The sequence below is a fragment of the Vulpes lagopus genome, chromosome 18 (genome assembly GCF_018345385.1).
Source record: "Vulpes lagopus strain Blue_001 chromosome 18, ASM1834538v1, whole genome shotgun sequence".
Classification (NCBI taxonomy): domain Eukaryota; kingdom Metazoa; phylum Chordata; class Mammalia; order Carnivora; family Canidae; genus Vulpes; species Vulpes lagopus.
This window is the reverse complement of record NC_054841.1, coordinates 31,323,480-31,348,132: the sequence shown is the minus strand read 5'-3', so window position 1 is coordinate 31,348,132 and position 24,653 is coordinate 31,323,480. Positions and strand designations below refer to the sequence as shown.

At 43.0% G+C, this 24,653-nt stretch overlaps 1 protein-coding gene and 1 pseudogene across 1 annotated transcript in view; both read right to left on the bottom strand.

Annotated features, from left to right (window-relative positions):
• CDS2 (CDP-diacylglycerol synthase 2) overlaps positions 1-24,653 on the bottom strand; it is a 65,515-nt gene that overhangs the window by 29,696 nt on the left and 11,166 nt on the right. The window lies entirely within an intron of this gene.
• On the bottom strand, positions 17,225-21,026 carry LOC121477777 (annotated as a pseudogene).

Sequence of the window (24,653 nt, the reverse complement as noted above, 5' to 3'; positions counted from 1 at the left end):
TCAAGATGGACTGTTTCACCTAAAGTACTTCCACAGGTGACTCCACTCCACACCAAAGAGCTCCGAAGAAAGGACATGAAAAGATGCATGCATGGGAGACAGCTATGACTCTGGCTATGAACCATTTTACCTCCAGACAACACTATTACCAGGGGGCTACTGGGGCCTTTGCAGAAAATATACCACTGATAGCCACAGGCCAACACATGGCTCCCTTGGAAGGACAGTCCCAGCTGCACTGGGATACACAGGCCCAAGCTCGCACCTTTGCTACCACCTCCTCTGAGACCTCACACCATTGATCATCCTCTTTCCCATCTGGATCCTCCCCTCCCCCTCATCACAGGCCCTTACAATCAGGTAAACAGGCTCAAGAATAAAAAGCTTTTGACAGCTCATCCACCCAATGCACTTTCTTCCCTACTTCACAGGCGAATCTTTGGCAAGAGCTATGGCCACCCATTCCCCTCTCTGACTGCATCAGTCCTCAACCACAGCAAGCCACCTGCCTCCCAGCCACTCTGCTGCAGCACGCTCCCCTCACCAATGAATGACCTAATCACTAAGCCCACAGCACTCTGTCCTCTGCACCTCCCTTTGCTCAGGCAATGCAAAAGACACACCCTTCCTTTGCTTCCAGGCAGCACATCCTTCCCAGCTGCCTCTTCAGCAGGGCCTTCTTTAGCCAGCCTTGTCCTTGGCAGCTTCTTCTTCCAGCATCTTAATTTGGGGGTTCCACAGGGTTTCTTCTGAGGCTCCTATTCTTTACTACCCACTCTCCTCAAGTACTCTTATTCCTTCTGATGCCTCCAACTGCCTCTCCTTGGACTGCAGGCCCATTCATCCAAATGTACTAGATGTTTCCCCTTGGGTGTCCCACAGATGCCTAAAATCCTCCATGTGTCCAAAACCAAATTATGTCCTTTCCCCTGAATTCTCAAGTGAGAAATGTGACCATCATCTTCGGTGGCTCCTCCCTCCACCCCTAAAACTATCTATCACTCAGGCTGTTAATAGTTCCAAAAAGCTTTCCACTCCATCTACTCCTTCCTGTCATTTCTGGAACTCCCTTTAATCCAAGCCAACACCATCTCTGCTCTGGGAACCTGCAGCAGCCCAACTGGCCACCTCACTCCAGTCTTGAGTACACTCCTACCTTCCCTCTACTGTTAACACTGCACCAAGAAGGACCTTTCCAGAAAGAAAATCTGATCATGTCACTCACTGTCCCGAACTCCTTCTGGAGCACTCCAATCTAAATAGAGGCAATTTTCTACCTCTAGTAATCTAAAGGATAGACCTACACTTTTTTAAATGGTGTACCAGCCACTTTGAGATCAGGGTCTTATTGACCCTTCCACTGTCATTCCTAACAGCCATTCTGAAGTATAGTCAGTTCCTAGAACAGGTTGTACTTTCTCACCTTTAGGGCTTTTGTTCATTCTGTTCCTACCTAGAACAGTTTTTGCAAATCACCCATGGACACCCATATCTCTTCTTTCTGGTCAATTTTAATTTATCCTTCAAATATTGGCTAAGAGAGACGCCTGGATAGCTTAGTGGTTGAGCATCTGCCTTTGGCTCAGGGCATGATCCCAGGGTCCTGGGATCAAGTCCCGCATCATGCTCCACGCAGGCACCTTCTTCTCCTTCTGCCTGTGTCTCTGCCTCTGTCTCTCATGAATAAATAAAATCTTAAAAAAAAAAAAAAAACAAAAAAACTCAGCTAAGAGATTCCTTTCTCTCCAAGCCTTCCCCATTTCCCTGTGTGCCCCAGTGGCCCCCCCTAACATTTCTCAAGAGCACACCCCACACTGCATGGTCTCCCGCTATTGACTTCCTCACCACAATACACCGGGCATCTGGCTTGGGGCCTAGACAGTTAGTAGGTCTTACCCCAGCTGCCCAAGGTACCACAGCCAATCATTCAGAGAAGACCCAGGCTTTACTGAATTGGCAGAGAACTGGGCGACTCAGCAACTCATTTTCTATGCTCTTAATGAGTACTACCTGAGAGGGGTGCCTGGGTGGCTCAGCTAGTTGAGCTGACTCTCAATTTCGGCTCAGGTTTTGATCTCAGGGTCCTGGGATGGAGCTGGGTCCTGGGTAGGGCTCTGTGCTCAGCAGGGAATCTCCGCTTGAGATTCTCTCCCTCTGTCCCTCCCCCTGGTCACATACACACACCCATGCACACATGTGTGCTCTCTCAAATCTTTTTTTATTTTTTATTTTAAAGACTTATTTATTTATGATAGACATGGGGGGGCAGAGACAGCACGTGTGTACATAAGCAGGGGGAGGGGCAAAGGAAGAGCAGACTCCCCTACTGAGCAGAGAGCCTGATGCAAGGCTCAATCCCGGGACCCTGAGATCACTACCTGAGCCCAAGGCAGATGCTCAACTGACTGAGCCACCCAGCACCCCTAAATAAATCTTTTAAAAAACAAGTACTACATGAGGCATCACAAGGTTGCAGCCCATGGTCCCACTGTCCATCTTCTTTCTTAGACATTGTCACAGAAGCCCCCTGATTTTTAGCTGGGTTTAGATTAGAACCAAGACTACATTTTCCGATTCTGGCCAACAAGTCAACAGCAGAAATGCTGTGTGCAATTCTACCATTCTTCCCTCATGCTGACTAGAATGAAGACTGGCTGGTTGGAGCTCCAGCAACCAACTACAAGGTGAAATCCACCTATTATGAATGACTAAGCAACAAGATGGAAGGAGTTAGTGAGGAAAAACTAGCTATGGAGGAGGACTGTGTAGCAGTACAAACAGTATAGGGTCTCCATTCCTTATCGCACTAGAAAGAAAAGCACTTCTATCTGGGTAAGCCACTCTTATCTTGGGTTTTCGGTCATTTGTGGCCAAACATATCCTAAGTGATACAGGGGATTCACAAAGCCCAAGATGTGTAGTAGGGGTGTTTCTGAGAACCATTTGGTAGCAGAAGAGGAAGCCTGTTCGAATGCAAAGCTTTCAATTCACACACCATAGGCCTGGTTCCCACCTCCTCAAAATATGCCAATCTCATACGTCAAACCAAGAGTACAGATGACAGAGAATGAACAAGAATTCTCCTTTCTCCCAACACTCTCTCCTACCTTCTCCACTAAACCTCCCTCTTGAGTAAATGCATCTGCTTACTAAAAGAACAAAACTCTAATCTAGTACCCAACATCACAAGACATTATTTCATTCAGGTCAGAGATGGCCAAAGGTGGAAAAATGGCCTATGTCTCACAGGAGGCTCTGCCCAAGGTTCTATCCTGATGAGACCGCTTGTTTTTCCATTGTCTGAGTTAGAACACAAAATACTAGAAGCCTGGCTGGAGTCCAATAGGTAGAGGACCTCTCTAACATTTAAGGAAAAATTACCAAGGGAGAAAAAACATTTTTTAAGTTTCCTCTTTATTAGAAAAAGACTCTTTCAAAGAGAATATATCAAATATTACCCAAAAATCTAATAAGATGAGAAAGAAAAATATATTTGCAATCCTAAAAGTAGGCTCAAGCATGTTCCCTAGACCTCTGCCAGAAAGTGGAACCAGGACAAGCTGCTAAGTTCCATATCTGAGAAGCCCCTAACTCATAAATTGCCTTCCAGTACCTGCTTCAGTGTCCACCATCTCCAACCGTTACTACAAAGCTGACTATACAAGGTAAGCAGACATGAGAGCTGATGTTCCCAGTGTCTTGTGTTCCAACCTACCGGCCCCTGTAAGTGGGCAAGAACCCTGAGCTGTTTATAGCATTAGAATATTACACTGTTACTTTTTTGGTATTCCTGATCCATAACTAATAGTCATGGAAATAGATGCTAATCAAATAGATTCCAATATTTCTCCACTGGGAAACAAAAATTTAACAGTGTTTTCAATCCCAAAATTGTTGTATTGGCTGTAAAAGAAATTATGAAACCAACAATGTGAAATGGCTTTTTGGATAAATCATTAAGGATGACCGCGAAAAAATGAAATGGGAAAATGAGAAAGCCATTTAAGAAATAAAAGACTCCTGATCGCCAAAGGTGGGATTAATTCGAGTGTTAAAAGACTAAACGTGATTTAAACACAAGTATATGAAAATCTGTGAGTTCATAATGATTATTGTAAGAAGCCACACTGGCTACCTTTGAAGGTTGCTGGGACATGAGATGACCTTTTGAAAGTCAATAATTAAAAGGAAAGACTGTTTATCATGCCCTTTCCACACAATGGGTATGAGGAAATTGATTATTCTCTTTTGTGTTTGAAAAATTCCTTCAATAAAAAGGTTAGGAGAAAAAAAATGGGAGAGCCACCTGGTCTGCTGAACTGCAAGGGACTTTGAGATATCTAGTATCTCAGCAGTGAAAAATCAACATGGCCTCAGTGTGATGCCCCAGGCTCCGGGTACTAAAACAAATGTGAAATTTCTAACACTGCTGCCAAACTGGATGGACTTTCCAGTCTTCATCTTGTTGTACCTCTTGGCAATATTAATTAGATCTAGTTGACCATTTCTTCCTTGAACATTCCTCTCTTTGGGACCACAATACATACTTTCTAGGTTCTCATTCTACCTGACTGCTCTGTCTCAACCTCTGTGCTATTTTCCCTCTACATGACCTCTAAATGTTGAACCAGTTCTGGTCAAATTCTAGGCCCTCTACATTCTCTCCCTAAGTATTATCCAACCCCTTCATTTTAATTACCAATTCCACCGACATAAATCCCTCCTGCAGTGTCAGACCCAACTACTGCTTCCAAGTGGAAATAGTAATGACATCTCCACCAGAAAGTTCTCCAAGGCATTTCAAACCTAACTATCTAAACAGAACTATAGATGTTTCCCACAAACTGTTGATCCTGAGGCCTCACCCCACTGACAAGCTGATGACACCACAATCTATATCCTGTAGAAGCCAGAAACTTGGGAGTCATGCTTAATTCCTCTCCCATCTTCCCCCAGGTACTGGACACTGCAATTGGCTCCCTCCAAAAATCCATTCCACTCCTCCTGGATGGTACATGGTAGCCTGTGCAAACTAATTATTTTAATTCCATTCCCTTTTTCAAATCGACAGGTTCCTGAAGAGGCATTTTTACCCCCAGCCTAGGCCATGAGTGTTTTAGAGCAACCACTTGGCCTAAGATGGTGCAATTGAAATACAGCTCTAGAATCTGGTAAGAAGGCAAGGGGAGGGGATCCCTGGGTGGCGCAGCGGTTTGGCGCCTGCCTTTGGCCCAGGGCGCGATCCTGGAGACCCGGGATCGAATCCCACATCGGGCTCCCGGTGCATGGAGCCTGCTTCTCCCTCTGCCTGTGTCTCTGCCTCTCTCTCTCTCTCTGTGTGACTATCATAAATAAAAAATTAAAAAAAAAAATTAAAAAAAAAAAAAAAAAAGGAGGCAAGGGGAAGAGACACTTGAGCTCGCTCTCCCTCACTAGCCTGAGGAAAAAGGAAACCAGGTACTACCAGCACTGGCTTGCACCTCCATCAGAGCTTGATGATGACCAACACCTGAAAGGCACAGAGAAGTGAAGACGGAGAAGAGGTTAAGCCAATGGATTTCATGAATATTTGCAACTATGAATTTGCAAATTATTTGCAAATCCAAGTCCTGATTCCATAGCCAAAATATTTGCAAATCCAAGTCCTGATTCCATAGCCAAAATATATCTCAAATCTATCCCAGGCCGATCATCTCTCATCTACAATGTATTCCTAATGGCTCCTTCCTCTCTCCCAGCTCCTCACAGGCAGTAATCTTTCCAAAACATCGATCAGTTTTGAAAATTAATGAAAGGAAATCTTATTCACAATGAAGTCAGGAGGCCAGCAGGGGAAGCTCTCAAGCCCCTATCACTCCTAATCAAGTGCAGACCCAACAGGAAGAGACTGTCAAGTCAGTAAATCAAGTCACTACTACTTTACTATCTTAGCAGAATTAAGAAAAGTTCTTTCCTTCACTGCAACCACTCAATGAGAGACAGTCCTAACTCAACCAATGAAAAGCCACTATACTTGGAACTCCCAGCTTATTCCCAAGGACCTTTTGTTTGTAACAGCCTTGCACTTACTGCACTCTCCTCTATAAAAGACCATATATATTTTTTTAATCTCTAATAATGTTTTTTGGTTTTATATATATATATATATATATATATATATATACACACACACACACACACATTTTTATTGGAGTTTGATTTGCCAATGTATACTATAACATAAAACAGTAATAATAATAATAATAAAATAAAATAAAAGACCATTCTTCTCCTTTGTTCTGTAAACTTGCCCGTAGTTTTGCCAGTAGCTTTCCTGCTTCAGATTACAAGTCTCTATTATTCTCAAATAAACAAACCCATTTTTTTTAACAAACCCTTTTTGCTGAATAAACCCAATAAAATGACTTTTTTTTAAAAAAAGATTTATTGGGCGGCCCAGGTGGCTTAGCGGTTTAGTGCCGCCTTCAGCCCAGGGTGTGGTCCTGGAGACCCAGGATCGAATCCCACGTCGGGCTCCCTGCAGGGAGCCTGGTTCTCCCTCTGCCTGTGTCTCTGCCCCCTCTCTCTCTCTCTGTGTGTCTCTCATGAATTAATGAATAAATAAAATCTTTTAAAAATTTTTTTAAATATTTATTTATTTATTTATTCATGAGAGACACAGACTGAGAGAGAGAGAGGGGGGCAGAGACAGGCAGAGGGAGAAGCAGGCTCCTCAGAGGGAGCCCAACATGGGACTTGATCCTGGATCCCGGGATAACGACCTGAGCCAAAGGCAGGCGGCCAACCGCTGAGCCACCCAGGCATCCCGACTTTTATTTTTAATGTTAACATTACTTGTGATAAGAAATGGGATCCAGGAAAGATCCGCCCTAACTCCAAAGCTGGTGGGCAAACAGGTGCCAGTATTCACAAGACCAAATGGACTCACTGCTTTCTCACCAACTTTGGAGTGTGAAGGTAAGTTTTTCTCCTGGATTCCAAGCTCCACTTTGTGTCCAAGCTCTTCAGGCTTTATTTGAGATGTCTTATTAAGGACTTGTTTCTTTTTTTTTTTTTTTAATTTTTATTTATTTATGATAGTCACAGAGAGAGAGAGAGAGGCAGACACACAGGCAGAGGGAGAAGCAGGCTCCATGCCCCGGGAGCCCGACGTGGGATTCGATCCCGGGTCTCCAGGATCGCGCCCTGGGCCAAAGGCAGGCGCCAAACCGCTGCGCCACCCAGGGATCCCAAGGCCTTGTTTCTTATGAGAGTATTCTTTTGGCCTTTAGTCTGACTCCTTTTCAGAGTCAGACTTCCTGTTGGAACCCTCCTGGCCTTCGACCTGATTCTTCTGGAACCAGGCTGGTCCTGTTGAAACTGCTTTTAGGATTTTTTCTCCTTATTCTAAAGAAAAACCTCTATGATATAGGATTCTAGTCATCAAAATGCTATGAGGGTGCCCCCCTTTCTGGGACCCCAGCCAGTTTTATGTTTAAAAACTATGGTCCAAATAAATAAATAAATAAATAAATAAACAAACAAACAAACAAACTATGGTCCTTCCACATGCACATTTATAACCAAATGGACTGACTTAATGAAAACTAATTTAGAGCACCAATGGCCATTATGGAGAACTTTCAATCTCCCTAAATTTGTTTTCTCAAATTAAATTAGAAAGCTATGGCTCCTTAAATGAGAGAGAGAGGGAGAGAACTAAATGAGATGCCCATTTTAGTTGATACCTTGAGGCCTCCAAACATTTTCAGGATTCTGTTTGCCTCTGTGCAAAATACTATTTCTAAATTAACTGAGGCAATCAAATCATGGAAAGAAGTCTAAATGGCTTCTGAGTCTTGTTTTCCTAACTAAATGGAGCAACTTAAAAGTAATTTAGAACTTCAATGGCCATTATAGAGAACTTTCAATCTCCCCAAACTTATTTTCTCAAAACTGAATTAGACAGCCATGGCTCTAAGATTGTCAAAACTGAATAAAATTTTGAGATTTGGGGATTTTGAAGCTTCCAAACATTACCAGGAATCTAAAGTTGCCTCTCCTGGACTAATGGAAGCAAGCAAAGGAGATAAAAGGGGCTTCGGAGGCCTCTTTTTTCCTTTCCTGTCTTCTGTCTCAGGATGTATCTGGTGTGCAGTCCCCAACTTCTCTACATCACCGCTCTACTAACCTTTTCATTGAACTTCCCTTTTCCTCTGAATCTCTCCCAATTCTCTCCTTTCCTGAACCTAATAAAACCTGCCCCTTTAAAGTTAAGTCATCTGAGGATCTGAATAAACCCCAAATTTCTTATGTTCCCTGGACCAAGGCCAGACTGTGAGCCAGAGTTAAAGAGTTTCCTAAAGTGACTCAGAATTCATGTTAACTGGGATGTCTGGGTGGCTCAGCAGTTGAGTGTCTTCCTTAGGCCCAGGATGTGATCCTGGAGTCCTGGGATCAAGTCCTGCATCGGGCTCCCTGCACGGAGCCTGCTTCTCTCTCTGCCTGTGTCTCTGCCTCTTTCTCTCTCTCTCTCTCTCTCTCTGTCTCTCATGAATAAATAATAAATAAAATATTTTTTTAATTCACATTTATTAAAGAATTTCTTTTTAAGATTTTATTTATTGATTGATGAGACACAGAGAGAGGTAGAGACACAGTCAGAGGGAAAAGCAGGCTTCCTATAGGGAGCCTAATGCAGGACTCGATCCCAGGACCCTGGGATCTTGACCTGAGCCCAAGGCAGACACTCAACCCCTGACCCACCCAGGAGCCCTACTAAAGACATTAACATACTTATTCCAACTTACCATCCCAGTTTCTCAGACTTGTATCAGCCAGGCCGTGTGCTTGTCAGTGAGGACCAGCCTAAACACCGGATAAAACTTGCCCCATGAAAACACCCTAAAAGATTTAGAGAAACAAACCCCTAACTTTTGGCAAGATCCTAGAACACTCACTGGAAATCTCCATGTGGCAATCACAGTAGCTTTTCCTAAGCCTGTTGATTGGAACAAAATTCTGTCTTACACACAAAAACCTAATGAACCTGGTCATCCTATTATCAACTCCAAACTGTCTTTAAAGAAGATTCTGATCTTCCTCTAGAGGCTGAAACCTTCTGGGTAGCATTTAGTTCTACGTTTACTAACAGGCTGAATGAACCAGGATCTTTTAGTTGAAGGACCAGCATGGAATGGAAAACTGTTCACTCCACATTTAGCTAGTTTTGCAAGCCAGCTCATTCAGAGCCTAGCAGGGGTCACCTGCAACAAAGACCACTAAAAGTCTCAATTTTCAAACGTGGCAAATGAAGGTCCCTCAACAGAGTAAAACTCCCTGGTTTCTGTTATTGGTGCAAAGGGCCAGGGCACTGGGAAAAAAGACTGTTACAAAATTAAGCATTCCAGGGATCCCTGGGTGGTGCAGCAGTTTGGCGCCTGCCTTTGGCCCAGGGCGCAATCCTGGAGACCCAGGATCGAATCCCACGTCGGGCTCCCAGTGCATGGAGCCTGCTTCTCCCTCTGCCTGTGTCTCTGCCTCTCTCTCTCTGTGTGTGACTATCATAAATAAATAAAAATTTAAAAAATAAAATCTTTCAAAAAAAAAAAAAAAACCAAAATTAAGCATTCCAGAAGCCTTAAGCCTTCTAGCCAGTTACCTATATCCTCCTAATTCCCTGGTTTGGATGACATTACAATCCAGCCCTATCAGAATTTTTAAATCCCTAATACTTACCACTGTACATGCCTTAAACCATTAGTCTACTGACAAAATGATTGCATTCAAGAACCAATATGTTTTGATAATACGGATAAATATGTTTGGTCACAGTTTGTACGTTTTCACTGCACAAACTAATCACAGTGATTCCCTGAAGACATGACCTTGTCCATGGAACTTTCATTTGCTAGAAAATCCTGCAGCCTTGTGAAGTCTGAAAACAAAAGCAATGTGAAAGAGAGCAACCAAGGCTTGGTGACATTTGAGCCCCTAGAATTTTTTTTCTTTTTTTTTGAGACCCTAGATTAAATTAGGCCTAAAGCTGGAATTCCTCCGGTGTTTAAGTTACATGAGCCAATACTTTTTTCATCAAATTTGAGTGGCTTCCTGCATTTATAACTAAAACAGTCTTATTTTTTTTTCCTTTCCAATCACATCCTTTCTGTTGTTCTTCCCCACACTTCCTAAATGCAGGTTGTGTTTGTATGTTGTATCCTCAGCAAGTGAGCCACTGTCATCAGCTTCTCTTCTGTGGACTCATCCTCCATAATACTAGTTATTTCCTCTCCCCCAAACTATAGCACTACATATCAACCTGCCAACAAGACACCTCCAATGTCCAACCAGCACCTCAAACTCAATGGGTCCAAACCCATCATCTCCTTCCCAACCCACAAAGGCTCTTCATTCTGTTTTACTTCAAGACGCTAATTTACTTGAAATATGCTCCATATGCTCCATGGGGAACACTGATCCTCACCATTATCTCCATCCCCTGTTGAAAACCACAGGCCCCAAATGGCATCACTTATACCAACTTCCCAAACCAGAGCCTAACACTTAATCTAACTGCAGTTTCAAACTCCCCCAGAAATGCAGTCTTAACGGGTCAGTCAGGAATTTTTGATCAGTACCAGTAAGTCTGCCACACGGGCCCTTTCTAACCCCCAAAGGAAGATAAGGTAATCTGCATGAGAAGACCCCCAACTTCTCTTCCTTTGCCTGGAACAATCCCTTTGCTGGTTACTTTCTTTCCCCCCATAAAAACCTTCCATTCCATACAACTCCTCAGAAGTCCCCTCCACTAGCTAGATGGGATGCTGCCTGATTTACAAATCATTTAATAAAAGCCAACGAAATCTTTTAAAAATTTATTTAGTCCAACTGTTAACACCTCCCTACACACACACACACACACACACACACACACACACCTCATCAGTTCTCAAACTATGTGATCCTCTCCCTACAGGGTCTTTCCTTATTCCTAATCTCACTGCTAGTACTATTGCTTAAGTCTGCACGTCAACCTTTCTCTACTACGCTGGCCTCCCAACTGGTTTCTCCACCAATTCCTCCCTTCTCTAATTTATTCTGCACATATTCCCAGATTAATCTTCATAAAGCACAGCTCTGATCACACCTCTCCTCTACTCATTTTTGCCTAGTGAATTAAAGACAACTACCTCTATTCCAGGCCCTCCACACCCTACACACACCACATACTTCATCCAAGCAAAACTACTCGTTGATTCTGATTACATCCCACTCTTCCTTCTTCTCCTTTGCTCCTTGCCTTTTCTCTTCCTTGCTCATCCTTCAAGTCCCATCTTATTTTTTTTTTAAGATTTTATTTATTTATTCATGAGAAACACAGAGAGAAAGGCAGAGACACAGGCAGAGGGAGAAGCAGGCTCCATGCAGGGAGCCCGATGTGGGACTTGATCCAGGGTCTCCAGGATCACACCCTGGGCTGAAGGCGGTACTAAACCGCTGAGCCACCCAGGCTGCCCAGGGAGAGAGAATCTTAAGCAGGCTCCACACCCAGGGTAGAGTCCAAGGCGGGGCTCCCTCTCACGACCCCAAGATCATGACCTCAACTGAAATCAAGTAGGATGCCTAACTAACTGAACGACCTTGTTGCCCCAAGACTCATTGAATTTTAATCAAATTCATTAACCTTTATCTATGAAATGCCTAAAATAATGGTATGCCAGTATTTGTGTGGAGAAGACCACCCTAAAGCTACAGCTTTACAAATCCAACTAGTGACTAAAAAGGCTGCATTTTCAGCTCTTCTCAATGGTTAAAATGACTGGGGTTGGGGAGGCTGGTGAGGGAGTCCTCAGGGAGCACACATAAAACCCAGAGTGGTCATAAACTGTATTTGCAGACAAATACCTGATATTGCCAGGGGTAATGATTATATGTGCAGAGTAAAACTTTTCAGAGCCCTAAATGGTTCAGTCCTACCCTACAAAATATATCTCTGCACATTTCACTTGAAAGGAAAATGCTCCAGAAAGAATAAGAACACATCTGTTCTTTGAGCCAATCAGATTCATTAGCAGAAGGGCCCTTCCAACATTAACACTTCAAAATGCTTCCCTCATATTAAAAAATACCTGCTTTGTTCTTCATAACATCACTACCACCTGATATTATTAAACATTTGAAAATAAAAAATAAAAAATAAAAAAACATTTGCCCCCCACCTCCGGAAAGCAACTCCATGTGGGACTTTGGTTATTCACTACTATATCCCCAATGGCCTATAACAATGACTGATATATACAAGGTCCCCAATACAGGTTTCTTCACAAAGGGAAGAAGAGAGAGAAGATGACAGGTTAAGGAACAACAAAGGAGTTTCTCCACTCCTGAGTCTGTAGGTTAAAATGGCAAGCATAATTTCTCACATAGCCAGCCACTCTGCACAAAATGGTGCCAAGCTCACGGTGTTCACCCAGATTTGCAGATTTCATAAGTGGAATGAATGAGAAATTCTTAAGAATGTCCTAAGGGGGGGATCCCTGGGTGGCGCAGCGGTTTGGCACCTGCCTTTGGCCCAGGGTGCAATCCTGGAGACCGGGGATCGAGTCCCACATCGGGCTCCCGGTGCATGGAGCCTGCTTCTCTCTCTGCCTGTGTCTCTGCCTCTCTCTCTCTGTGACTATCATAAATAAACTAAAAAAAAAAATGTTTTTTTTAAATGTCCTAAGGATGAGACCTCAAACATCTAGGAGACTAAAATGAGTAGTACAATGAGAAAATAATCTCCAGCAGCTGCTGACTGCTTTCTGTCCAACAACCTTGCAAAAGGAAAATACCTGCTTCCTGCAAGCTTGGGCTTCCAGAAGCTAAGCCCCTGCCAAACTGGTTGTCACTCTAAGTAAAGACAGATGCATCAATTGAAAAAATTACTCACCATCTTTGTAACAAGCACAGTTGTAGCAGCCACTGCAGTCTTCACACTGTGGACAGGCTGGCTGTTGTCCCCACCCAACTCCATTCTCAGCTGAGAAGTTGAGGTTTGATTAATAGAATAAACTCTAACACCTCACTTTTCTGGTAATAAGGAAAAATCCACTAATTCACAGTGAAATTTCTAGATAACCAAAATGTACCTGCTTCATCAATTTAAAAAAAAATGGTTTTCTTATAAATGTTTGAGGTTGCAAATCCTCTACCTAAAGATTATTATGCACCTCTACAATGAGGACACTTAATGACATCATCCTAGGTTTCCTTTGTTAAAACAAAATTCATGGGACGCCTGGGTGACTCAGCGGATAAGCGTCTGCCTTCAGCTCAGGTCGTGATCCCGGGGTCCTGGGATTGAGTCCCACATCGGGCTCCCTGCATGAAGCCTGCTTCTCCCTCTGCCTGTGTCTCTGCCTCTCTCTCTGTGTTTCACCTGAATAAATAAAATCTTAAAAAAAAAAAATTCAGCCGAGTAAATTTTAAAGGTTTTATCGGCTTTATTCAATGATTCATGAATAGGGCAACATCCCACCTAGCAGACAGAAAGGAGCTCTGAAGATCTGTACAAAATAAAAGACTTATATAGGCAGAACAAGGTAGGAATAAGGAAGTCATGCTAGGCCAAAGCAGACTGGTTACTGTGAGGTCATTCTCCTTTAGGGAATTCCCTTAGGGAAAGATAGGGGTGCATCAGGCAGATTATCTAACTAGTGCTGTCAGATAACTTCTGACTAGTTTAAGATTCCATTTGTGGGAGAGCCAAAACTAAGTTTCAGTTTGGTGATGTAAGGCTTAGCATAAGTGAAGTCACTTTGGGGTCTGCTATCTTGCTTTCAACGCCTGAAATCTCTACTGTTCTTCTGCCTGGGCAGGACTCAGGGGCTAATGAGTGAAGGTGCTATCTACCCCAATAGGTCAGACTCTGTGCTTCAGTGCTCAGTTTTGAATCCCAGAGTATCCTCCGTCATTATCAGGACACTGGCTATCTGCAGACCTGTCTTCAGAGTGTTTCCAAAGCTGCCTCTCTCCCAAAGAACTCTAACAAGGATGGAGAACTCAGATGGCCCAGGCTCTCAGAACTAGGCCTGCCCTAAAAATGAATACAGTCAGTGAGCAATTCACAGTCTGAGAGGGTCCTCGGGCACAGTGCCCAACACAGGCTTCTAGGTGCTCACTGTTAGACCTTAACCCCTGCTATTCTCAAAGCATTTACTCCAAGAGGTCCTGGCTGGGAGCAATAACCTCTCAACCAGAAACGCTTGAGGCTGACAGGACCACAAGACTCGTGGGCCCTGCAGATAGGTATTCTGCAGCCTGAGGGAGACACGGGGCGAGAAGAAATCTATCCATAAGCTTGACACACAGAGAAGGAAACGCAAGTCAGCATGCTTTGCGGCTGGTGACAGTGAGGACCTGTAAACACCCCAAATTCATCTGTCACACCTGCACGTCATCTATGCACCTGTAGAGTTTTATTCTATTAGGGAGAGGCAGAGGATGAATGCCATGAAAGCCTCCAAACTACAAAACTTCCAAAACAATGAGCAAATGTATACTACTAATTTTCACAAAAACATTCTCAGTACTTAAGAATGATAATACCGGAATTCACTAAAGCTACATTAATAATGAAATCAATCCTATAAACACAAGTAAGAAGTGATAAACTAGGCAAAAAACAAAAAAGAAAAGGTTGCAACCGATTTTCCAAAGAAGCAAGTCTATCTCAATGAGAAGAGTATCTAAGAGGCATGGGGAAAAGGGGAACCAGTACCAGCTGTGTGATCTTAGGAGTGATTGTGTCACCCTCAGGCCTCAGCTTTTTCAAGACAGAAACAATTCCTATCTCAGAGGTATTAGGGAGATAAAATAAGGTAAGGCTATGTTTTTCAAGTTGTGTATTGAAACGTACTGGATCTTAAAATCAGTTCAGTATATCACAACTATCAAAAAATAAAATATAGTACCAGAGGGCAGCCCCGGTGGCTCAGAAGTTTAGGGCCGCCTTCAGCCCAGGGAGTGATCCTGGAGACCTGGGATCGAGTCCCACGTCAGGCTCCCTGTGTGGAGCCTGCTTCTCCCTCTGCCTATGTCTCTGCCTGCCTCTCTCTCTCTAATAAATAAATAAAATCTTAAAAAAAAAAAAAGCTAACTAGGATCTGAATTTATTAAAAAAAAAAAAAAAAATATATATATATATATATATATATATATATATGGTGCCAGAAGTCACGCTACTCCTAAAAGGGGTACATACCATGTTAACATAATGTGGTACTTCAATACCAAAAATAAATACTGACATGCCAATATTTTCTTTTTGTTTTACAACTCTAGTTACTAAGCTCAACAAATTCCTCCCAAAACCAGAGGCCTAGTTCTCACTGCCCAGCCTATTGCTAATCTTCACAGCTGACTTAGCACCCCTCTAAGCACCCCTTCTGACAACCATATGTGCTAGGAACAGCCAAGTCTGACAGCAACCAAGAGCTTATGACCATGTCGGCAGGATGGCTGTGCGTTCAAGCTTGCTTCTCCCAGGGATGGTTAGTTTTGCCTCCCTGTCAGAAACCATCATAACAGATCAACACGCCTGAATCTCGTGGGAGCTACAGAACTCCAAGACAAAGAGCCCAAATCCAAACATTTTATTGCTGAGAGACAGCACCTAACCAGAATTTGAACAATTTCCATAGAAGACTGGAGAAGAAAGGAAGATGAAGAAATGGGATGCAGGAATAGAGAAGGTTCCACAGAGGAGCTGAGGTAGGCCTCAGGGGGTATGGGCTCCCTGGCACGCAGGCCTCACATTGGTGCAGCCTCCAGGGCCTGTGCTGAGATGCCCCTGCTTCCAGCATACAGGCCCCAAGGAACTCTGGTGCCACTACCCCACCTCCTCTCTCCAAGACAAGTGCAGAGTGAGGCAAGTGCTCTCCAACTCCCATGGCCCTATTGGCTAACCCTGAGATGCTCACAGGTCCTCTTATGTTAGGAGCTCTTTGGCCAAATCATGACTAGGGAGATCAAGAAAGCAGAAGGGCTAAAGCAAACAGCATGGAACTCAGACTCGGCCTACCTGGGTTCAAAGTCTAACTTGTGTTTTAGATCTTTTTGCTCATCCCTGTAAAATGGGAGTCAATATTCTGATAATCCAGGAAGCCTGCCTCTAGTTATAGATATACAGTAGCCATGGGTCACTGCATGATCAGGACTTACAAGAACTTCACAGCCCTGCTGAACAGGTGATCACTGCAGCATGTCTGTGAAAAATGAGATCTTTCGGGTTCCTTAACTATTCAAAATAAGAACAAAAAACTCTTGCAAATCAATAAAATGTGGTCATGCCAACAGAAAAAAAATCAGCGAGAAACAATTTGCCAAATAACCCGTATATTTATCTAACCTCACTAATAATCAATGACATCAAAAATAAAATGGACAGGGACACCTGGGTGGCTCAGCAGTTGAGTGTCTGCCTTTGGCTCAGATGTGATCCCGGAGTCCCAGGATCGAGTCCCACATCAGGCTTCTTGCATGGAGCCTGCTTCTCCCTCTGCTTATGTCTCTGCCTCTCTCTGTCTCTCCCATAAATAAATAAATAAATAAAATCTTTAAAAATAAATAAATAAATAAAATGGCCATAGAAGCCATTTTCTCACGTCAAACTGAATAGATAAAAAGAACATTGACAGTGGACTGGACCAGGCTCAGAGAAAACCAGTATGCTCATATAGTACTCATGCAAATGTAAATTACCAGCACTTTATGAAAGGCAAGTTGGAAATATGTATTAAGAACCTTTAGGGGCACCTGGGTGGCTCAGTGGTTGAGCATCTGACTCTGGCTCAGGTAATGATCCTGGGGTCCTGGGGTTGAGTCCCATATCAGGCTCCCTGTGAGGAGACTGTATCTCTCTCTGCCTATGTCTCTGTCTCTCTCATGAATAAATAAAATCTTAAAAAAAAAAAAAAAGCACCTTTAAATGGCTCACATCTCCTCTGATCTAGTCATTCCTTGGTGAGAAATATACCCAAAGTGAGTATCTAGAGAAATACCTCATTTACAGGAGGATGTTCATCATGCCATTATGAGAAGAAACCATTTACATGAGGACCTACTTAACAAAGATAGGGAGGGCAGCCCGGGTGGCTCAGCAGTTTAGCGCCACCTTCAGCCCAGGGCATGATCCTGGAGACCCAGGATTGAGTCCCACGTCGGGCTCCCTGCATGGAGCCTGCTTCTTCCTCTGCCTGTGTCTCTGCCTCTCTCTCTCTGTGTCTCTCATAAATAAATAAATAAAATCTAAAAAAAAAAAAAAAAAAAAAAGATAGGGGAAAACACCAAGCAGCCACAGAAAAAAAGATTAGCAGGGCACAATATAAATGATAGCAGCAGTTACATTCTAGGCAGTAAAATTAAAGGTAATTTTAAAATTTTAAATATTTTCCCATCACCTCCACATTTTCCAGCAAACAAGTATTGATTGCTTCCATACTTTAAAAATGCACCAAATGGATAGATCTAAGCTTCTCAACTCCTCTGTGCTGAGGTGCTGAGCCACCTTTGCTGGCTTCCCCCTAAATTCTCTGGCCTGGTCTTCAGGGCCTTCCCCCTGGGACCCCTAACTTATTCTTCGTCCATCTTTCCAGACGCACTCCTGTTCCTCCAGCTAAACTGTCACCACCCCCCATAAGCCCTTCCCCTGCCCTCACCCAGGCAGTGCTAAACAAGTCAGAATGATGATCAAGCCCTAGAGTCCCACATGGATGACCACAGGAGACAACATGAGATTCTTCAAAGTAACCAAAACCACCAGCCCCTGAGGTCAGCTTCCATATCTATACTGAACTCATCAAAACTAAGAGAGATTTGTGATGAATGAAGATGGAAATCCTGGGCTAAAAAAAAAAAAAAAAGAAATCCTGGGCTAACTTTCCCTGGAAAAAAAAAGGTGGGGGGGGGGGTTGAAAAATCTCAAACCATCCTGGTTTTCCATCCCTTTCTTGATCCCCTAGATACCAAAAGTCATTGTTTTTTCAACTTCATATAATGGCTCCTTCTTGTATTTTAGATTTTCTTTTATTAATACAGTATTTATTTGTCTTCCCTCTATCAAATCCTGAGCCAACCACTTTCCCCAGGCTGCTTGTAGAGGTATAGAAAAAGGAACATACAGGGCGAGACACAGGATAAAGATCAATGGGAGATGAGACACAGCTCCTTCACATGGTGAAGATGACAAAGACCACCATCGGGCAAAAGAGCCCCATGGCCTCTGAGAGGGCAAAGCCCAGAATGGTGTAAAAGAAGAGCTACTGTTTCAGAGACAGATTCCTGACATGACCAATGATGAAATTCACAAACACAGTCCCAATTCCAGCCCCAGAGCCAGCCACCCCTACTGTGGCAGCCCCAGCCCCAATGAACTTGGCCGCTGTGTTGATGTCTCTTGGTTCACAAGCTATGGCTGGGAATAAGTGAGGTCAGGGAACATGGGGCTGCCAAGCTGTCGAGGCTCTCATCTGTCAGTGTCTCCCATTGCTTTTAACATCGCTGCAGACATTGATCGGCTCAACAGCTGAGAGGTGCTCCTGCCCAAGGGGTTGGAGACAAACTTTGCACAGGTGTACATTTTCAGGGGATGAGCAGTTGTGGCAGGAGAGCTGTTCCCAGTGCAGAGAAGACAGAGAGCTTGTATTTTGGGTATTTTAAAACCAATGAGAAATATAAGAGCCATGTGTTACAACACCAAAGCCCATTATTGAGGTAATTTTTCCTGAGATCTAGGAAACAAGATATCTAACCAGTTTCAGGACTCAAGCAGGATCCTCTAGAATTATGAGATGTCACTTGTCTGATAAAAAGCCTCTAGGAAAGGCTGATATCTCTAGAAGAAATAGTTCTTTGACAGAAGTGCTCAAAATAGTTACTGTCCCAAAGTGTTTTCAACAGACCACTATGTGAAAATTGAAAATTCTCTGTACAGAATTCTCTGTGGAACAGATAGAAGATAGAAATGGCAACCGTTCAAGAGAAAACTGAGTCTGGCTGACATCCCTGTAAAAAAACAAAGCCTATGTGGCCCTTGCTCTCCCAAAACTATAGGGGGTGACAGACATCAGCCTCAACATGGCATAGACCAGACTGTAGTGGAAGATTCTATTTAAAGTAGCCAGTAAAGGAGGTGTTTGGGCTTCCACAAACTACCCTCATATTCAAAGTAGGATGGGACACTACCCACCTATAGCTGAAGGGAATATAGAAGATTTATGCCTTCAGAGGGAAGCCCCTGGAAAAACTGGCTAAAGGTGATCAGAATGCAGATTGGCTGGTCAGTCCCTCCGAGCCCACTTCCATGTATGACATAATGGGACCATTTCTCAACTGATTATTTTTCCACCAATGACCTCTTGTTTAGACGACTATTATTATTTTGAAGCCTAAATTTATCAGTAACTGATTCATTTCTCCAAAGAGAACTGCCACATTACACTAAGAACCTAATCATGGCATCCTTGTTAGGCCCTTCAGGCAGCAAGAGAACCCTGCCAGGACTTGCACCACCTCTGGCAAGTGACTGTTTCAACATCTAGGGAACGTACATTTCTGTTGCAATGATGGAAAGAGGCTGCATGTGTGATAATTTTTATCTAAAGTCATCTTCTTGGGCACCTGGGTGGCTCAGCGGTTGAGCATCTGCCTTTGGCTCAGGGCGTGGTCCCGCAGTCCCAGAATCGAGTCCTACATCGGGCTTCCTGCATGGAGCCTGCTTCTCCCTTTGCCTGTGTCTCTGCTTCTCTCTCTGTGTCTCTCATGAATAAATAAAATCTTTAGAATAAATAAATAAGATAAAGTCATCTTGTTAAGGCAGCATAATTGCTAGCTATCTTTAACAGGTCATTTCCATACAATTTCATAAGACTTAAGATCATCATTTTAGGGGCATCTGGCTGGCTCAATCGGTAGACCATGCAACTCTTGATCTTGGGGTTGTGAGTTTGAGCCTCATTTTGGGGGTAAAGACTACTTTAAAAAGTGGAGGTAGGGTGCCTGGGTGGCTCAGTAGGTTAAGTCCAGCTCTTGGTTTTGGCTCAGGTCATGATCTCAGGGTCTTGGGAGCTACTGGGATGCAGGGAGTTTTCTAGATATTATTCCTTTGTTTACTAGACATTTACAGACCACTCAGCAACAGATCCTCAAGGCCTGTGCCTTGAGGGTTCTTTCTCTAAGCCACAGGCAACTATCTGTGCTTGGTCCCCACCATTCTTTCCCATTCTCACACCTACAAAACAGTCCTGCTTTTCTCCTTGTCTGGCTGTCAGTGACCTGGCTGAGGAGGTACCACCACCTCCACCACCAAAGGAGACCACAACTGGACTCTTCTACTCTCTGCCCTCATCTTCCCACAGCTCTGCTTCTGTGCAGTGGCTTTGTAGAATGCCTGCCAATTTTTCATAGGCATCTTCAGGCCTCTGAAGTACTCAAAGTTCTGTTTGTCTCAACATCTATCCTCTTTTTCTTCCATTGTAATAGGAACCCCAGGGCTCAAGCACATGGCGACCTAGAGAGGGCATTTCCCAGCTTCCCTTGCAGCCAGGCAAGGACATGTGACAGAGTTCTAGCCAATGGGGTAGATGCAAAAACCATGCATTTTCTAGGAGTCCTTACAGGAAAGGAACAGGCTTTTTCTCTCTCCTTCCCTTCTTCCTGTTTCCTGAAATATGGATGTGATAGCTGGAATTCCAGCAGCCATTCTGCACTAGGGGTGGATGTCACACACTCAGGATGGTGGAACAGCAAGAGAGAAGGAACCTGAATCCTTGACACTGTGAAGGTGCTGGAATGCCCACCTCCAGACTTCTGTGTAAGGAAGAAGTGTACTTATACTTCTGTCTTGTTTCATCCACTATCATTTTTAGTTTTCAGTCACTTGCAGCTTAACAGGACAGCAACTAGTTTTTAGTATGGAAACCTGATACTTTGTGGTAATGTTTAAAGAAATAGGTTATAAACACACACAAGTACTGGTTATTTCATAAGGTAACAGGGGCTTTTTTTTTTTAAAGATTTTTTATTTTATTTATTCATGAGTGATACAGAGCGGGAGAGAGAGAGGCAGAGACACAGGCAGAGTGAGAAGCAGGCTCCATGCAGGGAGCCCGATGTGGGACTCGATCCCAGATCTCCAGGATCACGCCCTGGGCTGCAGGTGGCGCTAAACCTCTGCACCACCCGGGCTGCCCAACAGGGGCTTAAAAGTATCATAAAAGCTTAGCAAAATCCATAAAATGGGAAATGTATAAAGGTTTACTGTTCGGAAAAACTTACGTCCTATCACCTTCTGAGATACCATCTTTCATGAAGGAATTTTTGGACCATTGTGGGAAATAATGTTGGCCAGGTAAAACCTTGTCTGCTCCTTCCACTTGACCTCTCCATGGTACTCAACACAGCTTTTCTTTCTTCTCAAACACTTGTTATTTCAGAATATGGTCTCACACCACCCTCTTCTGACTCTTCCTTGGTCTCCTACCCAGTGTCCTCCCCTCCATCAGCCAATTCCAATCAAACACAGGCACTTACCATGGTCAAGTGTCACCTCTTGCCCTTCTTAATGTAAAGAAGCCCAGAATTCAGAGGTGCCATGAGTCAGGAGGAACCATGTTTATCCTTCACCCCAAACACGGAACAACAAAAGTGTTGTAATGAGTTGCTTCTAATATAAGATCAGCTCAGTCTCTCAAAACTGAAAACTTCCTGTTGATGAAAGCAGACAGAGAGCATGCCTCATATCCCCCTGATAATGAATATCAATAAGCACAGTAAGGAATAAAACCATGACCTTTTAGGCAGAAATAGTAGGGACAGGGACCAACCACAGATGAGATTTCAACAAATTTCTGGATAACAAAGTAGACTAAAGAACTAAGATGGAGGAAATAAAACAGAAAGTGTAGCCAAGAGTATATACTTGAAGAAGGCTCCAGAGAAAGTAAAGCCCTCTGTCCTCTGCTACCCCCTGGAGGAGTCTCTGGACTGAGATCTATGAGATGATGGATGAGATTTAGGAGGTTCAGCTCCCTATCCACTCAACCTAAAATGAAGCCTATCAAGCACCAGGTCCCATCTAAGCACAAAGAGGTCTCAGACAAATTCCCAGTCAGGAGAAAGGCAAGGCAAGACACTGCTACTCATTCTTTCCTTGTCCAAACAGGAAAGCTTATTTGGGTTATCCTGCCCCCTCCATCCTGTCCCTCATCCACAATTGTCCTTGAAGGGGAGAGGGACAGAAGATAATCTTTAGTACATAGTCCCTAGACCCAGTAAGACTACTGGACATCAAATTGTAATACAAAACCCTGGGCCACATACAAGGACTTGCAACTAAATAGGCTTGGTGTCACCTGCCTTGGGAGGAAGTGATGTGTTCTGCAGACCAGAAGAAAAGACTGGATTAAGCAAGCACACCCTACAAACCCTCCCCAGTTAGTGTTTTCCTGGGAAGACACACACAGATTGTTAAAATGCAAACTTCATAAAATGCACGTTTCTCAACGTGATGTTTTTAGTCAATGTTTACATAGGAAGCATCTGTGTCTCAAAAATCCATTTGACATTTTTTTTACAGACTTATTTTTAGGAAGAGAGAGTGAAAGACGTTTGGGGGGAGGGGCAGAGAGAGAGGAGGATAGAGAGTTCCAAGCAGACTTCCCACTGAGCATGGAGCCAAACATGTGGCTTGACCTCATGACCCTGAGATCACAACCTGAGCCAAAATCAAGAGATACTTAACTGACTGAGCCAGCCAGAGATCCCCATTTGACATTTTAAACAAAACAGTGAGTGGGGAAATTTTTGAGTTACATTCCAAACAACAGTGGGAGGAAGTCAGAATCATTAGATTTCAAATCATTAGTCAAAATTCAAAAGGAATGTACGGTCTCTAAAATTACTGGTATTTGAGAGTCACACTGGCAACATATGTTTTATGAACATATGATAAGAGGCTTTATTTTAGAGAATAAAAAAGATCTGATGTCTTATAGAACCATACAAAGAAATTTTTAATGTAACAATCAGGGGTGTAATAAAACTACATTCTGTAGTTTTTTTCATCCTAAAGCATGGTCTACAAGAAGATGAAAGCTTGCCAGTTCAGGAAGCTCTACTACAACACCAAGCAAAGGTGACTGGGTTACCCAGTCTGATGACCCACCTTATAATGGATCCCATTATTAGGGTGACCATATAAAGTATCCTCCAAATTGGGACATTAGAGATCAAAGAAGAGTATCACCCACCTAATCCACATCCATTGGCAATGACTGCTTCAACCTTTCTCCTCCTTGGTGAATAACACAGTTCATTAAAGCTGCAGTTCTTGCCTTTTTTTTTTTTTTTTTAATCTCAAGACCTGGGCAGCCCCAGTGGCCCAGCAATTTAGCACCACCTTCAACCCAGGGTGTGATCCTGGAGACCCAGGATCGAATCCCACATCGGGCTCCCTGCATGGAACCTGCTTCTCCCTCTACCTGTGTCTCTGCCTCTCTCTCTCTCTGTCTCTCGAATAAATAAATAAAACCTTTAAAAATAAATAAGTAAATAAATCTCAAGACCTCTTTACACTCTTAATTATTGAAGACCACAAGAGTGGTCTATGTAGATTACATCAATCAATACTTGCCATTATTAGATATTAAAACAGAAATTCCCAGAATACACAAGTGTGGTAGTTCCTCAGGAAATTAAACATAAAATTACCATATGATACAGCAATTCCACTTTGGGGTCCATGCCCAAAATAACTGAAAGCACAGATCCCAACAGATATTTGTACACCCATGTTCATGGCAGCACTATTCACAGTTTGGGTCATTTGCAGGTTGTGGCTACTATAGAGAACACTGCTTTCAATATTCTATAACTTGTCTTCTAGTGACCATTATGAACATTGTGCACAGATTTCTATCAGGTAATCACCTATGAATGTTCATAGGATTTGTGTATAGTAGGTTTTATTTTCTGTTAAGATTTTATTTGAGAGAAAGAGTGCACACATGAGGGGGTAGGGGAGAACAGATAGAAAGGGAAAGAGAATCTCAAGCAGACTCCAAGCTGAGCACAGAACTCAGCCCAACAGGGGGCTCAATCTCATGACCCTGAGATCATGACCTGAACTGAAAGCAAGAATTGGACACCCAAAGGATGGAGACACTGACACCCCTATACATAGCCTTCAGTAAATATTTACCAGTTTTCCAGAGTGGTAATACCAGTTCATACTCCCACAAACAGTATGTGAACTCCATATATTTGCTATCTCTTAGTATTTTCAGTCTTCTGAATCTAGGCCATGCTGGTGGGTGTACAGTGGAATCTCACTGGAGGTTTTAATTTTCACTTCTCAAAAAAAATTTTTTTTTCACTTCTCTAATGACTAATGATGTCAAGCACATTTTCATATATTTATTGACCATTTGAAGAGTCCATTTTTTTGAGTTCTCTTTTTCATATATTTAGTTTGTAGGCTTTCCATAGATTCTGGATCTTATGTCAAATATATTTTTTAAATCTTCTCATCTGTAGACTTCTTCATTTAGTTCAAAAAACAGAAGTTCCTGATTTTAATTTAGCTCTTTTATAGTTTCCTTTATATATTGTTTCCTTTATAGTTAGCATTTTTATTA